This window comes from Saimiri boliviensis, chromosome 20 (assembly GCF_048565385.1).
Source record: "Saimiri boliviensis isolate mSaiBol1 chromosome 20, mSaiBol1.pri, whole genome shotgun sequence".
Lineage (NCBI taxonomy): Eukaryota > Metazoa > Chordata > Mammalia > Primates > Cebidae > Saimiri > Saimiri boliviensis.
The window spans coordinates 33,404,256-33,421,288 of NC_133468.1; the positions used below are offsets into that span (position 1 = coordinate 33,404,256).

The 17,033-nt window shown below is 50.1% G+C and overlaps 1 protein-coding gene across 8 annotated transcripts in view; it reads right to left on the reverse strand.

The window, feature by feature from the left end:
- Positions 1 to 16,086, reverse strand: part of DTX2 (deltex E3 ubiquitin ligase 2) — a 51,865-nt gene extending 35,779 nt beyond the window's left edge. For 2 of the 8 annotated variants that reach the window (XM_074390591.1, XM_003934133.4), the window contains exon 1: positions 15,947 to 16,086. The gene's annotated coding sequence lies outside the window, so the exon portion shown is untranslated. Of the gene's footprint in view, positions 1 to 1,253; positions 3,570 to 13,062; positions 13,231 to 14,101; positions 15,804 to 15,946 lie in introns of those variants that run through there. The other 6 variants (XM_074390590.1, XM_010344663.3, XM_010344662.3 and 3 more) reach the window with 6 other exon arrangements.
- Between the last annotated feature and the right edge of the window lie 947 nt (positions 16,087 to 17,033).

The following is a 17,033-nucleotide window of genomic DNA, read 5'->3' on the forward strand; positions in this document are numbered from 1 at the left end:
GGTGGCTCCAGATCCGTCCCCGTTCCAGGGCAGGCAGTCTTACCCTCCTCATTGAAACCTTGATGGGGTAGCGCAGTCTGGAACCACAGCAGAAGCCCAGGGTTCCAGTCTTATCATGAGCCATGCGACTATGAGAACGTCACTGTAACTATCTGGGTTTCAGTCTCCTCATTGGCAAAATGGGGATAAAATAGGATGTGTGTGCTTGAGGGGACAGTCATGGGAATCACCAGATTGTATCAGTGGGGGCCCTACTGGCCAGGGTCCTGCATGGGCATGTTGTCACAATGAGGGTGTGCAGTGCTCGAGAGACGCCAGTCCTTCCCGCCTTTCCTTTCCCCCTCTTTCCGCAGGGCCAGTAAGTGAAGCCCAAGGGGAAGTTCACACTGAGCCTTCCTCACTAAGAAAATGGGCCTTAGAGCCAGATTGACCTGGGTCTGTTCTCTGTGCTGCCTCTTAGTAGTGTTATGTGTGACCTTGATTGAATAACTCAAGGTCACACATATATTACTTAATAAAAGATGACCTTTATTTTAATTTTTTAGAGTCCAAGTCTCGTTCTGTCACCCAGGCTAGAGTGTGGTGGCGTGACCACCACTCACTGCAGCCTCGCAACCTCCTGAGTTAAAGCCGTCCCCCTGCCTCAGCCTCCCGAGTAGCTGGGACTACAGGCATGTGCCACCACACTCAACCGATCTCTTAATTTTTTGTAGAGACAGGGGTCCCACTCTGTCACCCAGCTGAGACTACAGACATGCGCTGCCATGTCTGGCTATTGTATCATCTTGATGGAAGTATCTAAGCTCTCCAAACTTGCTTTCTTTGGGAAAATGGAGTTAACAACATGTATCCTAAGTGCTTTTCATGGGGATGAGACAGACAGGTGTGTGTAAGGTGCCCACATGCAGCACTAGGCATACAGCAGAGAGTCAGCCCACTTTGGCCTCCCTGCCTCTCCTGGCCCCTCACCCCCAGCACCTGCCCACCCTTTCCGTCTCGGGGAGGAATGGCCGAAAGGGCGGCCCTGAGTACACAGCATGAGAACACAGGTGAGTCAGGCCTGCAACAACTCTGAACACACCTGTGGGTGCCAGGCCCGCCACAGAGCTGCCAATTCCTCCAACGAAAGCCCACAACCCAACCTTGAAAGATCAGACCTGGGGTGCCCTCAGGCGGGCAGGTGAAAGGGCTCAGTTCAGTGTCTTCAATTAGAAGTGTCTGTAACCACAATGAGGTACAAATCAGAGGACTACCTTCCAAGCCAATTAATACCGGGTGTCACTCATCTCTCCGGCACCCAGGACTGCCTCCATCATCGGCACACGGGGTATGTCCCAACATGTCCTCACGGCCAGGATGAACCAACTCTCCCAACTCCGCAGAACAGCCTGGGAAATACAGGCAAGAACTCAGCTAAAACCTTCCACGAAGGCATGCAGCCTCCCCAATGGCGGGGGTGCCACGGCCCAGGCCCTGGGTACTGGAGACTCCAGAGGAGGAGGACCAGCCACTGTTCCTACTCACACCAAGCCCTCCACCTTTGACACCTTATATCCAGTCACATCTAATTCTAGAAAGTTCCAGAACATTCCAAGAGACTTACCACCTCCTAGCAATCCTAGGATCAATCCTCCCTCTATACCAGCCCCCAAGCAAACACGCCCATCCTTCCAGACCCACCGAAGTGTCCCCTCTCCTGGGCCCTCTGACCCACACCCTCGCCAGAGTAGGCTGGCTCCACCCACCCTTGTGTGCAAGCTCTTGGCACAGGCCACTTACGCAAGCACAGCCGCACTCCCTGGTTTCAGTGGCCTTCTCCCCAGCAAAACAGAAACTCCCTGAGGGCAGAGCTGGGGCTGCAGCTCTTCAGGTGCCCAATATCCCAGAGGCTCGGAAACACCAAAGGAGAGGTGAGCCTTCTGCTCTGGGGGCACAGGCGCCTTTGAGTCACTGCCCAGAAACACCCACTGCGTTCCCCTTGAACCCAGCAATTACGCACAACACAGCGGCATGCCGCTGCAGCAGGCTCTGCAGCAGCCTCGGCTCAGCCATCACTTAGCTGAAGTTCAAAAACCTAATTTGCTTCAGCTCCTAATGATGTGGGTGATTTAGGGTGTTCTTCATTATGAAAATTATTAGTATTATAATTGGCCATGGGAAAAAGCCTCAATTTGGAGGCAGCCTAAACACTTTACAATAAGGGAATTCTTACACCAATTATGGAACATTCTAATGATGGAATACAAATCAGTCTTAAAAAAATGAAAGGGCTGGGCGCAGTGGCTCATGCTTGTAATCCCAGCACTTTGGGAGGCCAAGGCGGGCAGATCGTTTGAACCCAGGGATACGAGACCAGCCTGGCCAACACGGCAAAACCCTATCTTTACAAAAAAATTACAAAAATTAGCTATGTGTGGTGGTGTGTGCCTGTAGTATCAGCTACTCAGGAGGCTGAGGTGGGAGGATTGCTTGAACCCTGGAGGTCGAGGCTGCAGTGAGCTATGACTACACCACTGCATTCCAGCATGGGTAACAGAAAGAGACCAGTTTCATAAAAATATATAATTAAAAATTAAAAGTCTAGAAAGAACAACACTAAAACGTCACTAGAATTAAAGAATTATGGGGTATTTTTTCTTTTTTTTTTGAGATGGAGTCTTGCTCTGTTGCCCAGGCAGGAGCACAGCAGCGTGACTTTAGCTCACTACAACTTCTGCCTCCCAGGTTCAAGCAATTCTCCCACCTCAGTCTCCCAAGTAGCTGGGACTACAGGCACGCACCACCACATCCGGCTAATTTTTGTATTTTTAGTAGAGACAGGGTATCACCACATGGGCCAGACTGGTCTTGAACTCCTGACCTCAAGTGATCCACCCACCTTGGCCTCTCAAAGTGCTGGGATTACAGGCGTGAGCCACCGCGCCTGACCTATTTTTTCTTTTTTTTTTTTTTTGGGACGGAGTTTTGCTCTTGTTACCCAGGCTGGAGTGCAATGGCGCGATCTCGGCTCACCGCAACCTCCGCCTCCTGGGTTCAGGCAATTCTTCTGCCTCAGCCCCCTGAGTAGCTGGGACTACAGGCACATGCCACCATGCCCAGCTAATTTTTCGTATTTTTAGTAGAGACGGGGTTTCACCATGTTGACCAGGATGGTCTCGATCTCTTGACCTCGTGATCCACCCGCCTCGGCCTCCCAAAGTGCTGGGATTACAGGCTTGAGCCACTGCGCCTGGCCGACCTATTTTTTCTTTACCTGTTTCTGTACTTGCAAATGTTCTATAATACTCACATAACTTTTTTTTTTTTTTGAGACGGAGTTTCGCTCTTGTAACCCAGGCTGGAGTGCAATGGTGCGATCTCGGCTCACCACAACCTCCGCCTCCTGGGTTCAGGCAATTCTCCTGCCTCAGCCTCCTGAGTAGCTGGGATTACAGGCACACGCCACCATGCCCAGCTAATTTTTGTATTTTTAGTAGAGACGGGGTTTCACCATGTTGGACAGGCTGGTCTCGAACTCCTGACCTCGTGATCCACCTGCCTCGGCCTCCCAAAGTGCTGGGATTACAGGCTTGAGCCACCGTGCCCGGCCTTCACCTAACTTTTTAATGATCAATTTTTTTAAAAAAAATTATCAACAACTTAAACCAGGAAAAACCAACCTTGCTTTTCCCTTGCATTCTCTTGTCAGATTTTGTTGCAAATCCCTGTCCACAGGACCGTGGCTGAGGCACCACGGAATGCTGCTGTTCTACAGGAGACGTGTTTTCATCCAAAAGACAAAGGGCAGGCCGGGCACGGTGGCTCACGCCTATAATCCCAGCACTTTGGGAGGCTGAGGCAGGAGGATCATGAGGTCAAGAGATCAAGACCATACTGGTCAACATGGTGAAACCCCATCTCTACTAAAAATACAAAAAATTAGCTGCGTATGGCGGCGCGTGCCTGTAATCCCAGCTACTCAGGAGGCTGAGGCAGGAGAACTGCCTGAACCCAGGAGGCGGAGGTTGCGGTGAGCCAAGATCGCACCATTGCACTCCAGCCTGGGTAACAAGAGCGAAACTCCGTCTCAAAAAAAAAGACAAAGGGAAAATTATCCAAAAGCCTTTTTAGTCTCAGGGGATTTAGAAAAGCTTTAGAACAAGATCTGTGCTGCTGGCACAAGAATCTGAGTGGAAATCATCCTGCCCAACTGTGAACCCCGGGGCAGGTGAGCCACACACTCAGATTCACTGCATTTTGTGGCCTCTGGGAAGACAGTCTTAAATGCAGATTTTAAACGGGTATTCTGGCTGGGCATGGTGGCTCATGCCTGTCATCCCAGCACTTTGGGAGGCCAAGGTGGGTAGATCACGAGATCAGCAGATCGAGACCATCCTGGCCAATATGGTGAAACTCCATCTCTACTAAAAATACAAAACTCAGCTGGGCGTGGTGGCGCATGCCTGTAATCCCAGCTACTCGGGAGGTTGAGTCGGGAGAATCGCTGGAACCCAGGAGGTGGAGGTTTCGGTGGGCCGAGATGACACCACTGCACTCCAGCCTGGGCAACAAGAGTCAAATTCTGTCTCAAAAAAAAAAAAAGAAAAGAAAAGAAAGCCACAGGGCAGTTATGTCTCCCTCTCTAGGCCCTATGATTCAGGCAGTGAGAATAAGTTTCCACCCTTTTACAAGTAGAAACCCTCATACATGTGATCATATGCTGTCCACCAACATGTAAAATAGGCTGAGAGTAGCCGGGCGCGGTGGCTCAAGCCTGTAATCCCAGCACTTTGGGAGGCCGAGGCGGGTGGATCACGAGGTCGAGAGATCGAGACCATCCTGGTCAACATGGTGAAACCCCGTCTCTACTAAAAGTGCAAAAAATTAGCTGGGCATGGTGGCACGTGCCTGTAATCCCAGCTACTCAGGAGGCTGAAGCAGGAGAATTGCCTGAGCCCAGGAGGCGGAGGTTGTGGTGAGCCGAGATCGTGCCATTGCACTCCAGCCTGGGTAACAAGGGCGAAACTCCGTCTCAAAAAAAAAAAAAAAAAAAAAAAAAAGGCTGAGAGTAGTGGCTCACACCTGTAATCTCAGCACTTTGGGAGGCCAAGGGTGGGAGGATCACTTGAGGCCAGGAGTTTGAGACCAGCCTGGGCAACATAGCAAGACCCCATCTCTTTAAAAAAAAAAAAAACACAACTAAACTAAAACTAAAACATAGAAATGTGGGATGTGGCCGGGCACAGTGGCTCACACCTGTAATCCCAACACTTTGGGAGGCCAAGGTGGGAGGATCACCTGAGGTCAGGAGTTTGAGACCAGCCTGGCCAACACAGCAAAACCCTGTCTCTACTAAAAAAATACAAAAATTAGCCGGGCGTGGTGGTGGGCGCCTGTAATTTCAGCTACTTGGGAGGCTGAGGAAGGAGAATCACTTGAACCTGGGAGGTGGAGGTTGCAGTGAGCCAAGATTGTGCCACTGCACTTCAACCTGGGCGACAGGGTGAGACTGTCTCAAAAAAAAAAAAAAAAAAGAGAGTGAAATGTGGGGTGGGATGCTGTTTTTGACACAGAGGTGGCCCCTATTCCTATTTGTCCTCAAAAGGATCAGGAAGCTCCTTTGTAAAATAGGAGAGTTCTTTTCTTTGAGACAGAGTCTCGCTCTACCACCCAGGCTGGGGTGAAGTGGCACAATCTTGGCTCACTGCAACCTCCACCTCCCAGGCCCAAGTGATTCTCATGCCTCAGCCTCCCGAGTAGCTGGAACTACAAGTGCACACCACACCACAGCTGACTAATGTTTTTAATTTTTAGTAGAGACGAGGTTTCACTGCGTTGGCCAGGCTGATCTTGAACTCCTGGCTTCAACTGATCCACCCATCTCAGCCTCCCAAGTGCTGGGATTACAGATGTGAGCCACAGAGCCCGTCTGCATACTGGGAAAGTTCTGAGAAGCATGGACTGGAAACCAGTGAGAGGAGGTAACTTGTACAACCTCTTCCCAGCTCTGATTCCACCAACATGGTCTAAATTTTCCAGACTCAACCCACACCACTGTTCAAGTCCTATTTTCTAAGCTGTTTCTCTTTCGGGCACTTTCCAAGCAGCCTGGGTCTGAAACTCTACACCCCAGCAGCTGACACAGTGGGCATGATCTGGAACTAGAAATGACCTTTTCATAGTGCAGACGGCCACCTACGGGAGATGCTTTGTTAGAAAGCCTCTCCAAAGACATGGGAGAGTCAAATCCTGAAACAAACACATCAAGGAAATGTTCTACAAGAAATTTTGTTTAAAACATGTAAGTTAGGCCGGGCGCGGTGGCTCAAGCCTGTAATCCCAGCACTTTGGGAGGCCGAGGCGGGTGGATCACGAGGTCAAGAGATCGAGACCGTCCTGGTCAACACGGTGAAACCCCGTCTCTACTAAAAATACAAAAAATTAACTGGGCATGGTGGCACGTGCCTGTAATCCCAGCTACTCAGGAGGCTGAGGCAGGAGAATTGCTTGAACCCAGGAGGCGGAGGTTGCGGTGAGCCGAGATCACGCCATTGCACTCCAGCCTGGGTAACGAGAGCGAAACTCTGTCTCAAAAAAAACCATGCAAGTTAAAATCAGTGGCTGAGCATGGTGGCTCACACTTGTAATCTTAACTACTCAGGAGATTGAGGCAAGAGGATTGCTTGAGGACAGGAGGACAAGACCAGCCTGGGCAACACAGAAAAACCCCCAATCTCTGTTTATTAAAAAAAGGGGGGAAAAACAATTCAGTAATATATATATCAAGAGGTTTAAAAATGTCCACTTCCTTTGATCCCATAATTAAGACTCTAACTTAAGAAGATTACAGAAGAATTCTGATGTGAAGATATTCACTACAGCACTGTTTCTATTATGTAAAACAGGGCAACACCATAGCAATCAATAAAATATTAACAGCTGTCTTTGAGTAGGGAAACAAAAGGAGACTTTCTTTACTTGCTTCTTTTTTTCTTCATATACAGGAGACCTTTTATTTGACTTCCTTATGTAGCTGAACTTTTCACATTTTCTAAAGTGAGAAAGTATCACTTCTGTTACCAGGAAAAAAAACACTGTCCTGGCCAGGTGTGGTCACTCATGTCTGTAATCCCAGCACTTTGGGAGGCCGAGGTGGGCAGATCACCTGAGGTCAGGAGTTGGAGACCAGCTTGGACAACATGGTGAAATACCATCTCTACTAAAAATATAAAAATTAGCTGGGCATGGTGGCATGTGCCTGTAATCCCAGCTACTTGGAAGGCCGAGACAGGAGAATCCCTTGAACCCAGAAGGCGGTGACTGCAGTGAGCTGAGAACCACACCACTGCACTCCAGCCTACGAAACATGAGCCTCAAGAAAAAAAAACAACAAAAAACAAAAAAAACCCTCTCCTTAAAATGCCAAACATTTTGAAAAGGTCATAAATATAAACCAAACCACTACTACCCCTGTGTCGTACCATCATTACTTTAAATGGCTGCTGCTATCCCAGTTCTGTTTCACTAATATCAGGCCCTGTCAACTTAAAATGACTCCTCCCTGACAACAGACACAACTCCCCAACCCCAAGTTCCAAAAAATGGAAGAACAAACCATCCACGTTCTTATTACAGTGGTCCTGTGAGCACAGCGAGATGGAGCTTTGCATGTAAAGAGATCACTCAAGCTGGTGCCTCCCACATCTTACTAAGAGATGACACAAAACTATCGTGTGATTTGTCCCTTGCACAGTGGGTGGCTGGAAGGGAAGTGACAACTCTCCTGGCTGGGGCCTGATGAGTCCTCCGGGGACAGGTCAGAGAAAAACCTTCCAAAGGGCACCCATGGTGCAGGCTCCAGTAACCTACCATTTCCTTGTGGTCAACCAGCTTCTCCAGAACCAAGAACCCACTGGCTCCTGGGTGGCCAAGAGTAATCTAACCACCTATAACCAGTCAGAGGGCGGAGCCCTGGTTTATGGGCCTACCCATAGGCCAAAGCAGAGGAGTAATGGGGACAGCAGTGGATGTGTAATAGTAATAGCAGGCCTGGTGCGGCAGCTCACACTTTATAATCCCAGCACTTTGGTTGGCTGAGGGAGAAGGACTGCTTTGAGCCCAGGATTCAAGGTTGCAGTGAGCTATAATTGTGCCACTACATTCCAACTTGGGCAACAGAGCAAGACTTGGTCTCTTTTAAAAAAAATAAATAACAGGCCAGGTGCAGTGGCTCACACCTGTAATCCCAGCACTTTGGGAGGCTGAGGCGGGCAGATCACCTGAGGTTGGGAGTTCAAGACCAACCTGACCAACATGCAGAAAACCCGTCTTTACTAAAAATACGAAATTAGCCAGGCATGGTAGTTGGCACCTATAATACCAGCTACCCAGGAGGCTGAGGCAGGAGAACTGTCTGAACCTGGGAGGCCGAGGTTGTGGTGAGCCAAGATTGTGCCATTGTAAGAACACAACTGTCTCAAAATAAATAAATAACAGCCCAGCCGGGCAAGGTGGCTCATGTCTGTAATCTCAGCACTTTCGGAGGCTGAGGCAGGCAGATCACAAGCTCAGGAGCTTGAGAATAGCCTGGCCAATATAGTGAAACGCTGTCTCTACTAAAAATACAAAAATTAGCTGGTGTAGTGGCGTGCACCTGTAGTCCCAGCTACTCAGGAGGCTGAGGCAGGAGAATCACTTTAACCCGGGAGGCAGAGGTTGCAGTGAGCCGAGATTTTACCACTGCATTCTGGCCTGCCAGCTTGGGTGACAGAGTGAGACTCCATATAAAAAAATAAAACAAGGGCCGGGCGCGGTGGCTCAAGCCTGTAATCCCAGCACTTTGGGAGGCCGAGGCGGGTGGATCACGAGGTCAAGAGATCGAGACCATCCTGGTCAACATGGTGAAACCCTGTCTCTACTAAAAATACAAAAAATTAGCTGGGCATGGTGGCTGTGCCTGTAATCCCAGCTACTCGTGAGGCTGAGGCAGGAGAATTGCCTGAACCCAGGAGGCGGAGGTTGCAGTGAGCCGAGATCGCGCCATTGCACTCCAGCCTGGGTAACAAGAGCGAAACTCCTCCTCAAAAAAAAAAAAAAAAAAAAAAAGGCCGGGAGCAGTGGCTCAAGCCTGTAATCCCAGCACTTTGGGAGGCCGAGGCGGGTGGATCACGAGGTCGAGAGATCGAGACCATCCTGGTCAACATGGTGAAACCCCGTCTCTACTAAAAATACAAAAAATTAGCTGGGCATGGTGGCACGTGCCTGTAATCTCAGCTACTCAGGAGGCTGAGGCAGGAGAATTGCCTGAACCCAGGAGGCGGAGGTTGCGGTGAGCCGAGATCGCGCCATTGCACTCCAGCCTGGGTAACAAGAGCGAAACTCCGTCTCAAAAAATAAATAAACAAATAAATAAAATAAAATAAAATAAAATAAATGTTAAAAATAACACCAGTGGCTACCAAGTAAAGGTTCAGCATGCACCAGGCACTGTGCTTGGTCCCTCCACCTTACTAGTAATTCTCGTTGGTCCTCATAACCGGGGAAGCAGGTGACTGCACAGTTATTTCCATCCCACAGCTGAGAAAAGTGAGTCGCGAGGAGACACGTGGCTAGTGGAAGGATATCCTGGGACTGAGAAAACCCAAATCTGCTTCCAGGGTTCCTGTCCTTCCCCACCAAGACAGACCGACTCCGGACAAACCGGCCTATAGATGTGTTTTGCTTGGGCTACTAAGGTTTGGCTTTTAAAACTTGAGCTGATATTTAAAATTTGGAATATTCACCGTTAAAAAAAAAAAATCCAGATTTCCAGCTTCTCTTGAAAATCAGAAAAGATGGTAACATTCGCAGGCAGGACCTAGATCCATGATCTACCTAGCAACAACCAGCTAAACTGCGACGGTAGCAGGGACATCCTCTCTAGGTGCCCACAGCTACCACGACTCCCTATGGCTGAGGCCAACATGCATTTCCTGTAAAGGACAGAACAAGTCTTTGCAACAACAACTCTGCCACTAGACTACAAGAACAACCATAAATAATGTGTGAACAGGAGGGGCTGAGTAAAACTTTATCAACAAAATCAGGCAGTGGGGCTGAACACAGTGGCTTATGCCTGTAATCCCAGCACTTCAGGAGGCTGAGGCAGGCAGATCATTTGAGGCCAGGAGTTTGAGACCAACCTGGCCAACACAGTGAAACTGTCTCTATCAAAAAAATACAAAAATTAGCCAAGAATAGTGACATTTGCCTGTAATCCCAGCTACTTGGGAGGCTAAGGCAGGAGAAACACTTGAATCCAGGAGGCTGAGGTTGCAGTGAGCCAAGATCGCACCACTGCACTCCAGCCTGGGCGACAGAGTGAGACCCTGTCTCAAAAAAAAGGCAGAGGGCCTGATTTTGCTGACGGACCATCGTTTGCAGACCCCCACCCTGTGGCCTTCCCGACATCTATTACTGTGTTTTCACACTCCTACAGTTGAGAAATATTTCTCTGAACTCATGTCTCTATCAAAAAGCGAGAGAGTGCTTTGCCTCTAGCTAACTTTGCCAATAACACGCCCTGCCCTCTGCAGACATGTCAGCCTTCACCCAACACCTAAGGGTGAAATACAGCATCCAACAGCACAGCAGGCAGCATGCCAGCAGGACCCACCTCTGGGAAGTCCCAGGTGCTCCCCAGAGCCACACCAGTCATTGATAACAACCTTTGTAGCCGGGAATCAGGCCCTGGCCTCCCTCTCCCCTCCTCTCTCCATTTCTCCTGGACCCTTGGGATCTGCTCCCATGGCTTCAATATTCCCCTACACACAGATCACCCAAAGCTGTCTTCATGATGCCCTTCCTGAGCCCCTCAAACCCTCAGCTCCTGCCATCTGAACCTCCTGGCTGTGCCCAGGGTGGGTCAGGCTGTTTCATGCCCTTCACCCTGCACTGAGAATGCCCATCCCACTTGTCCATCTACTCATCTCGTAGTTCCTAGCTCAAGACTCTGCCCTGTGAGATCTTTCCTAAGTTCACTCCTGCTTCTCAGGCAGAAGTGGCCACTTCTAACAATCAATGCCCACATGATGTCTGAGTGCCATTATCTGTCTCCTCCACTGGAGAATGCATAAGCTCCTTAAAGGCAAGGATTATGTTCAGGAAAAGATTTTTCCAACCAGACCCAGAAAACTGAGTACTAATGAAAAAATACATTTCACTATGTTAAAATAAAGAATGGCTGATCAACAGAAGACACTTTAAAGAAAGAGGAAAAATAGGTTAAAAGCAGGGAGAGCCGAGTGAGGTGGCTCATGCTTATAATCCCAGCACTTTGGGAGGCCAAGGGGCAGGCGGATCACGAGGTCAGGAGACTGAGATCATCCTAACACGGTGAAACTCTGTCTCTACTAAAAATACAAAAAATTAGCCAGGCATGATGGTATGTGCCTGTAGTCCCAGCTACTCAGGAGGCTGAGGCAAGAGAATCGCATGAACCCGGGAAGTGGAGGTTGCAGTGAGCCAAGATCGAGCCACTATACTCCAGCCTGGGTGACAGAGTGAAACTGTCTCAAAAAAAAAAAAAAACTAAGAAAAAAAAAAACAAAAGAAAGGGTTACCTCAGGATAAGAACAGAAAAAAAGTTCAAATGAAATGATTAGATGTTCTAAGGGGACCTGATAAAATAGAAAAAAAAAAAAAAATTTAATTTAAAAAAAAGATTAGATGTATACTTTTGTTTCATGATCTCAGCTTTTGTTTGGGGTGCCTAGGTTGCCAGAGCTTACTACATTTATTAAAAAATAACTTACTAAATAAGGAAAAGTAGGTCAGGCATGAACGCTGATGAGTGTGTACTAATCAATCTTGCGCTCAGCTTAGCTGAGAAGACAAACACCAAAGGGACTGCTGAATTCATCTTTGTACTCCGAGTGCCAAGCGCAAGCCCTGGCGCACAGGATTTCGGGAGGCATTTGGGGAATGAATCAGTGCTCTTCTCTCTAGCCCGTGGCCTCATTTCCTGTTGGCCTCTTAATACCTTCAACACGTCTGAAGCCAAACGCATCTTCCTTCCTCCTTCTCCTCTTCCCCCTGGATTTCCCCCAAGCGACCAAGAGAAAAAACCTCAGACACTCAGTTCTCTTCCACCTGCTCCCCCAGGCCTGGCAGCTGCCTGGCCTGCTCGCTCCTCACCTCCGAAGCCCCCTGCGAACACCTGGCAGGGACCCTTAGGCCTCTCACTTTAATCAGTACTCCCTCCCAAATGGCTTCTCCAACTCTGCTTTCTCCCTCTGGTACATCTCAGATGGGGAACAAGCAACAGCTTCCTGAACTACTGTTCTGATGCTGTCTTTTACTCACCTCCCCTGGATCTCGAGAATGAAGCTCAAATTCCTCAGGCTGACAGTCAAAACCCATCACAGTTTGGCCCCTCCCTCGATATCATCAGTATTTGCCTGTGCCCTGCCCTTCCCTCCCCTCTTGTCTATCCCTCCCCCTGTACAATCCCCCTGCAGAGTGTCTACATCTATCCCTCCCCCTCCACGATCCCCCTGTAGAGTGTAAGTGATCCTCTGCTACTCCCATCTGCATCAGGGTGTCCCTACCCCCATGTTTCAGCTCCACCCCAATCCCACCCACTTGGTCCCCTGTCCTCACCTTACCCACCCTTTTACGGCCCAATTTAAACAGCACTTCCCACGATGCCTGGATGCGCCCAGCAGAAAGCAAACACCCTCTAAATTAGCCAGGCATGATGCTGTGCACCTGTAATCCCAGCTACTTGGGGAGCTGAGGCACGAGACTCTCAAGCCTGGGAGGCGAAGCTGCAGTGAGCTGGGATTGCGCCACTGCACTCCAGCCTGGGTGACTGAGTGAGACTCTGCCTCAAAAAACAAACAAAACCACCACAAAAAAGAATGAAAGGAAACACCTTCTGACTAACCTCCTTTTTTAGTCCTTTTCAGTTCTCTCTGTTCATTTTCTCTCTCCATTAGACTATGAGCAACTGAGGGCAAAACCACTCATCTGCCTCTCCCTCTCCCCGCCCCCCCGCACTGTCCCCCCCTCCTCCAGAAGCTGGCATGGTGTAAAGAGACTTACAAAGAGAATAATCCTGTCTAACCCATTCTACACGTTCCAGTGTGCTCCTTTAAAAAGTCCCTCAGGAGGCCAGGCACGGTGGCTCAGGCCTGTAATCCCAGCACTCCAGGAAGCTGACATGGGAGGATCACTTGAGGCCAGCCTGGACAACACAGAGAGACACTGTCTCTAGAAAAAAGTTAAAATATTAGTTGGGTATGGTGGTAGGCAACTCAGCTACTCCCAGGCCAGGAATTTGAGGCTGTGGTGAACTATGATCACTCCACTGCACTCCAGCCTGGGCAGCAGAAGTAGACCCCAATTCAAACAAATAATAAATAAAATGCCCCTCATGGAATTCTGCTAAAATCCTTCTGCTCCCGAGTCTTGGCATGGCCCACATAACCCTCCCCGCTCAGCCCTCTGCCTGCTTTTCCAGCCTCCTCTACCATATACTAAGCTACTTACAGTAGCCCAGCTGTGTCCCGGTAGCTTCATGACTTTGCAAACGCTGACTCCTCTCCCAGGCCACTGTGCCCCACTTTCTAAGTCCTACTCCTCCTTCACAACCCCCCTCAACTACCACCTTCCAGAAGTCTTCCTGACCCTCCCCCCTCCCTTCCCTTCCTGGATGTGGGCAGGAGGGCCTTATGATGTTCCCCGTCTCAGTATCCATCACACTGACAGTATCTTATCACTGACTGTGGTTTGTCTTTTCCACCAAACAATGAGCTCCCAAAAGACAGAGATCTTGTCTGGCACCCAGTAAAGGTTTATGCAACAAAAGAAATGAAAACTGCCAGTTCAAATGCAGAAATCGTGACTTGTGTCTTCCATCCCATAAAGCATGTCTTAAAGTGGAAAGCATCTTCTAAGACTAGTTAAACAGGAGAAGCAGCTGGCAATACGCCACTGAAATTTATTTGAGACAGGTGGCAATCAACAATCAACTCCCAGGGTAACAGTTTATCTTGTAGACCTCAAATTCCACCCTCCTCAATCCCCACCTTCTCTGCACCAGATAGAGAAGACAGCAAGGTCAAGTCCCCATGGCTCTCACCTTTTCTCTCCTGAGAGCTGGCACAAACCGTCCCTTCTGGATGAAGACACCAGCTCCTCAGGAGGAATGACTTGTTTGAGTTCCCATCCTGATACAAACCACAAACAACAAAAACCGGGCAAATCTGAAAGGCTTGCTGACTCAGCAACACAATTTCCAAGGCACCTTAGCCAACAAGGAAGAAGATGACCAGGTTTTAAATTGAGAAACAGCAGTTAGTAAAAACGAAGGTGCAGATGTTGGATCCGTGTGCTGTGCCTGGGGACTGAAAATCACCAGATCTACTTTCCAACAGCCTGGGTGGAGCAGAAGGTACAATAGTCCTCCTCCACCCACTTACCAAGGAGATGGCTGAAAAACAGCAAAAAGCAAACAACAACAAAAAAAACCCTGAGCCCTTTTATTTTTTATTATATATATTTTTTGGAGATGGAGTCTTGCTCTGTCACCCAGGCTGGAGTGTAGTGGGGCGATCTCAGGTCACTGCAGCCTCCACCTCCCAGGTTCAAGCAACTCTCCTGCCTCAGCCTCCCGAATAGCTGGGATTATAGGCACAAGCCACCACACCCGGCTCTGAATCCTTCTTTAAAAAAAAAAAAAAAAAAAAAAAAAAGTTCCGTTATCCCTCTGTCACCCATGCTGGAGTGCAGTGGCATGATCATAACTCACTGCAGCCTCCAACTCCTGGGGCCAAGCAATCCTCCTGCCGCAGCCTCCCAAACAGCTGGGACTACAGGCGCCAACAGGCCCATCCAATTTTTTGTAGACAGTACCTCAGGAATCTTCATTTCTCAGGCTTGTCTCAAACTCCTGGGCTCAAGTGATCCTTCCACCTCAGCCTCCCAAAGTGCTGGGATTACAGGCGTGAGCCACCGTGCCTGGCCTGAGGCCTTTCACAGAAAACCCTACAAGAACTTCATAAGCCAGTCTGGCAGCTAAGCATCCAGGAAATCAACATACCAGAGACAGTAAATATTTGTCCAAGATCACAGAGCAACCGAACCAGAGGGCTTGCTATCAGGATGGCTTAGGTAAGCCCGGATGGTGGCTACCAGAAAGCCTACCTTCTCTAACGCTAGAGGAGCTAGGAGGGCATGCGGACATATTCTGAGTTTCTCAAGGGTCCAGGCCTCTGTACACATGCTATTTATTTCCATCGCTGTTCGCGCTTAGAGAAGCGGAGCCAGCTTGCAGGAGGAGGGCGGCTAGCTGAGAGAGTCGCGATGAAAGCGCAACTCCAGAAAAGGGAACCGAGTTTTAAGTCTTCGTCGGCACCCCTTACGCACCCGCAAAAGTGACCCAGGAGGTCCTGGGAAAGCAGAAGGCAGACCCCAGCCGGAGAGCAGGGAAGCACAGAAGGCAATCTCCTCCAAAGTACAACCCCCGGACCATGAGTCCCTTCACCTGGAGGTAGACCCCAGCAGGACCCACTCCTCGCCAGAGAGCCGGTGGCAATTTCGTCACCGCCTCCTCCGGGTCCTGCGGGAAGGGGTGCGCTCCTCCCGAGCGACCCGAACTCCCGGGGGCCGCGCCCCTCCGCCTGGGAGCCCCTCCGCCTCCACCCAGACGTCCCCTCTCGCACCCGGCACCCTGTCCCGTCCAAGGCTCCCGGCGCCTTCCAAGTCCCCCCAACTCCCGCCACCAGGACCTTGAGACCGGAGACCGATGCCCCGACATCCCTGATCTCCCGGGACCCCCGGGTGTCCCCGCCGCCTGGGCCGTCGACTCCCCTCACACCCACGCCCGCCCCCTTCCGGTCCCGGCTCTGCTCGGGCTCCCCGCGCCAACCCGCGCCCTCGGGACCCCAGCCCCAGCGACGCGCAGGTAGCCTGCCCGCCCTCTCACCGAGGCTGAGGAGGTCGAGGGGACGGGGCTGAGGGCACCACAGCGCTCGGGCTGCAGCTTCGGCTCGGCCTCGGCAGGTCTCCGGCTGCGGCTCCGACTCTCAGGAGAAGGCAGCCAGAGTGAAACTCAGCGTCGCAGCTTCCGAGCGCGCCGCTGCGCATGCCCGGGGCGCGCGGCCTTCTGGGAAATGTAGTCCCAGAGGGGCCCCTGGGCTGGCAGGGGGCCGGGCTCAAGGGGAGGAGTTCAACCCAAGGCGCACCTGCTCTGGTTTATGTTTTCTTCCTTCGCCTGTTCACTCATTCACTTATTCTTTAGTTACTGACTTCATTTTAACTAGTTTTTACTAGTACATACAGGGTGCCGATTCCGGTGCTACTGTTTCTCTTTTTTGTTTTTCAACTTCACTTTAATTTTATTTTTATTTGTTGTACAGATGGGGGTCTTGCAATGTAGCTCAGGCTGATCTCAAATTCCTGGCCTCAAGCGATCCCCTTGCTTCAGCCTCCCAAAGCACTGGGGTTGCAAGTGTGAACCATCGAGGCAAGTCTTTTTAATTTTCTTTCTTTCTTTCAAGAGTCGGGGTTTGACCATGTCGGCCAGGCTGGTCTCAAACTCCTGACCTCAGGTGATCCGCCCACGTTGGCCTCCCAAAGTGCTGGGATTACAGGCGTGAGCCACCACACCCAGCCAAACCTTTTTGGATTTAAAATTTTGCAGGGCACGGTGGCTCATGCCTGTAATCCCAGCACTTTGGGAGGCTGAGGCGGGCGGATCACCTGAGGTCGGTGACCAGCCTGACCAACATGGAGAAACCCCGTCTCTACTAAAAATACAAAAATTAGCCAGCTTGGTGGCACATGCCTGTAATCCCAGCTACTCGGGAGGCTGAGGCAGGAGAATTGCTTGAACCTGGGAGGCAGAGGTTGTGGTGAGCCAAGATCGGGCCATTGCACTCCTGCCCAGGCAAGAAAAGCGAAATGCATCTTAAAAAAATAATAAAATTTTGTCTTTTTCTTTTCCTTTTTTAAATTTTTGCTACTGTATAGTGGAAGTGTGGGATTGAATAGGTGAATCAAAAATGGTTTCT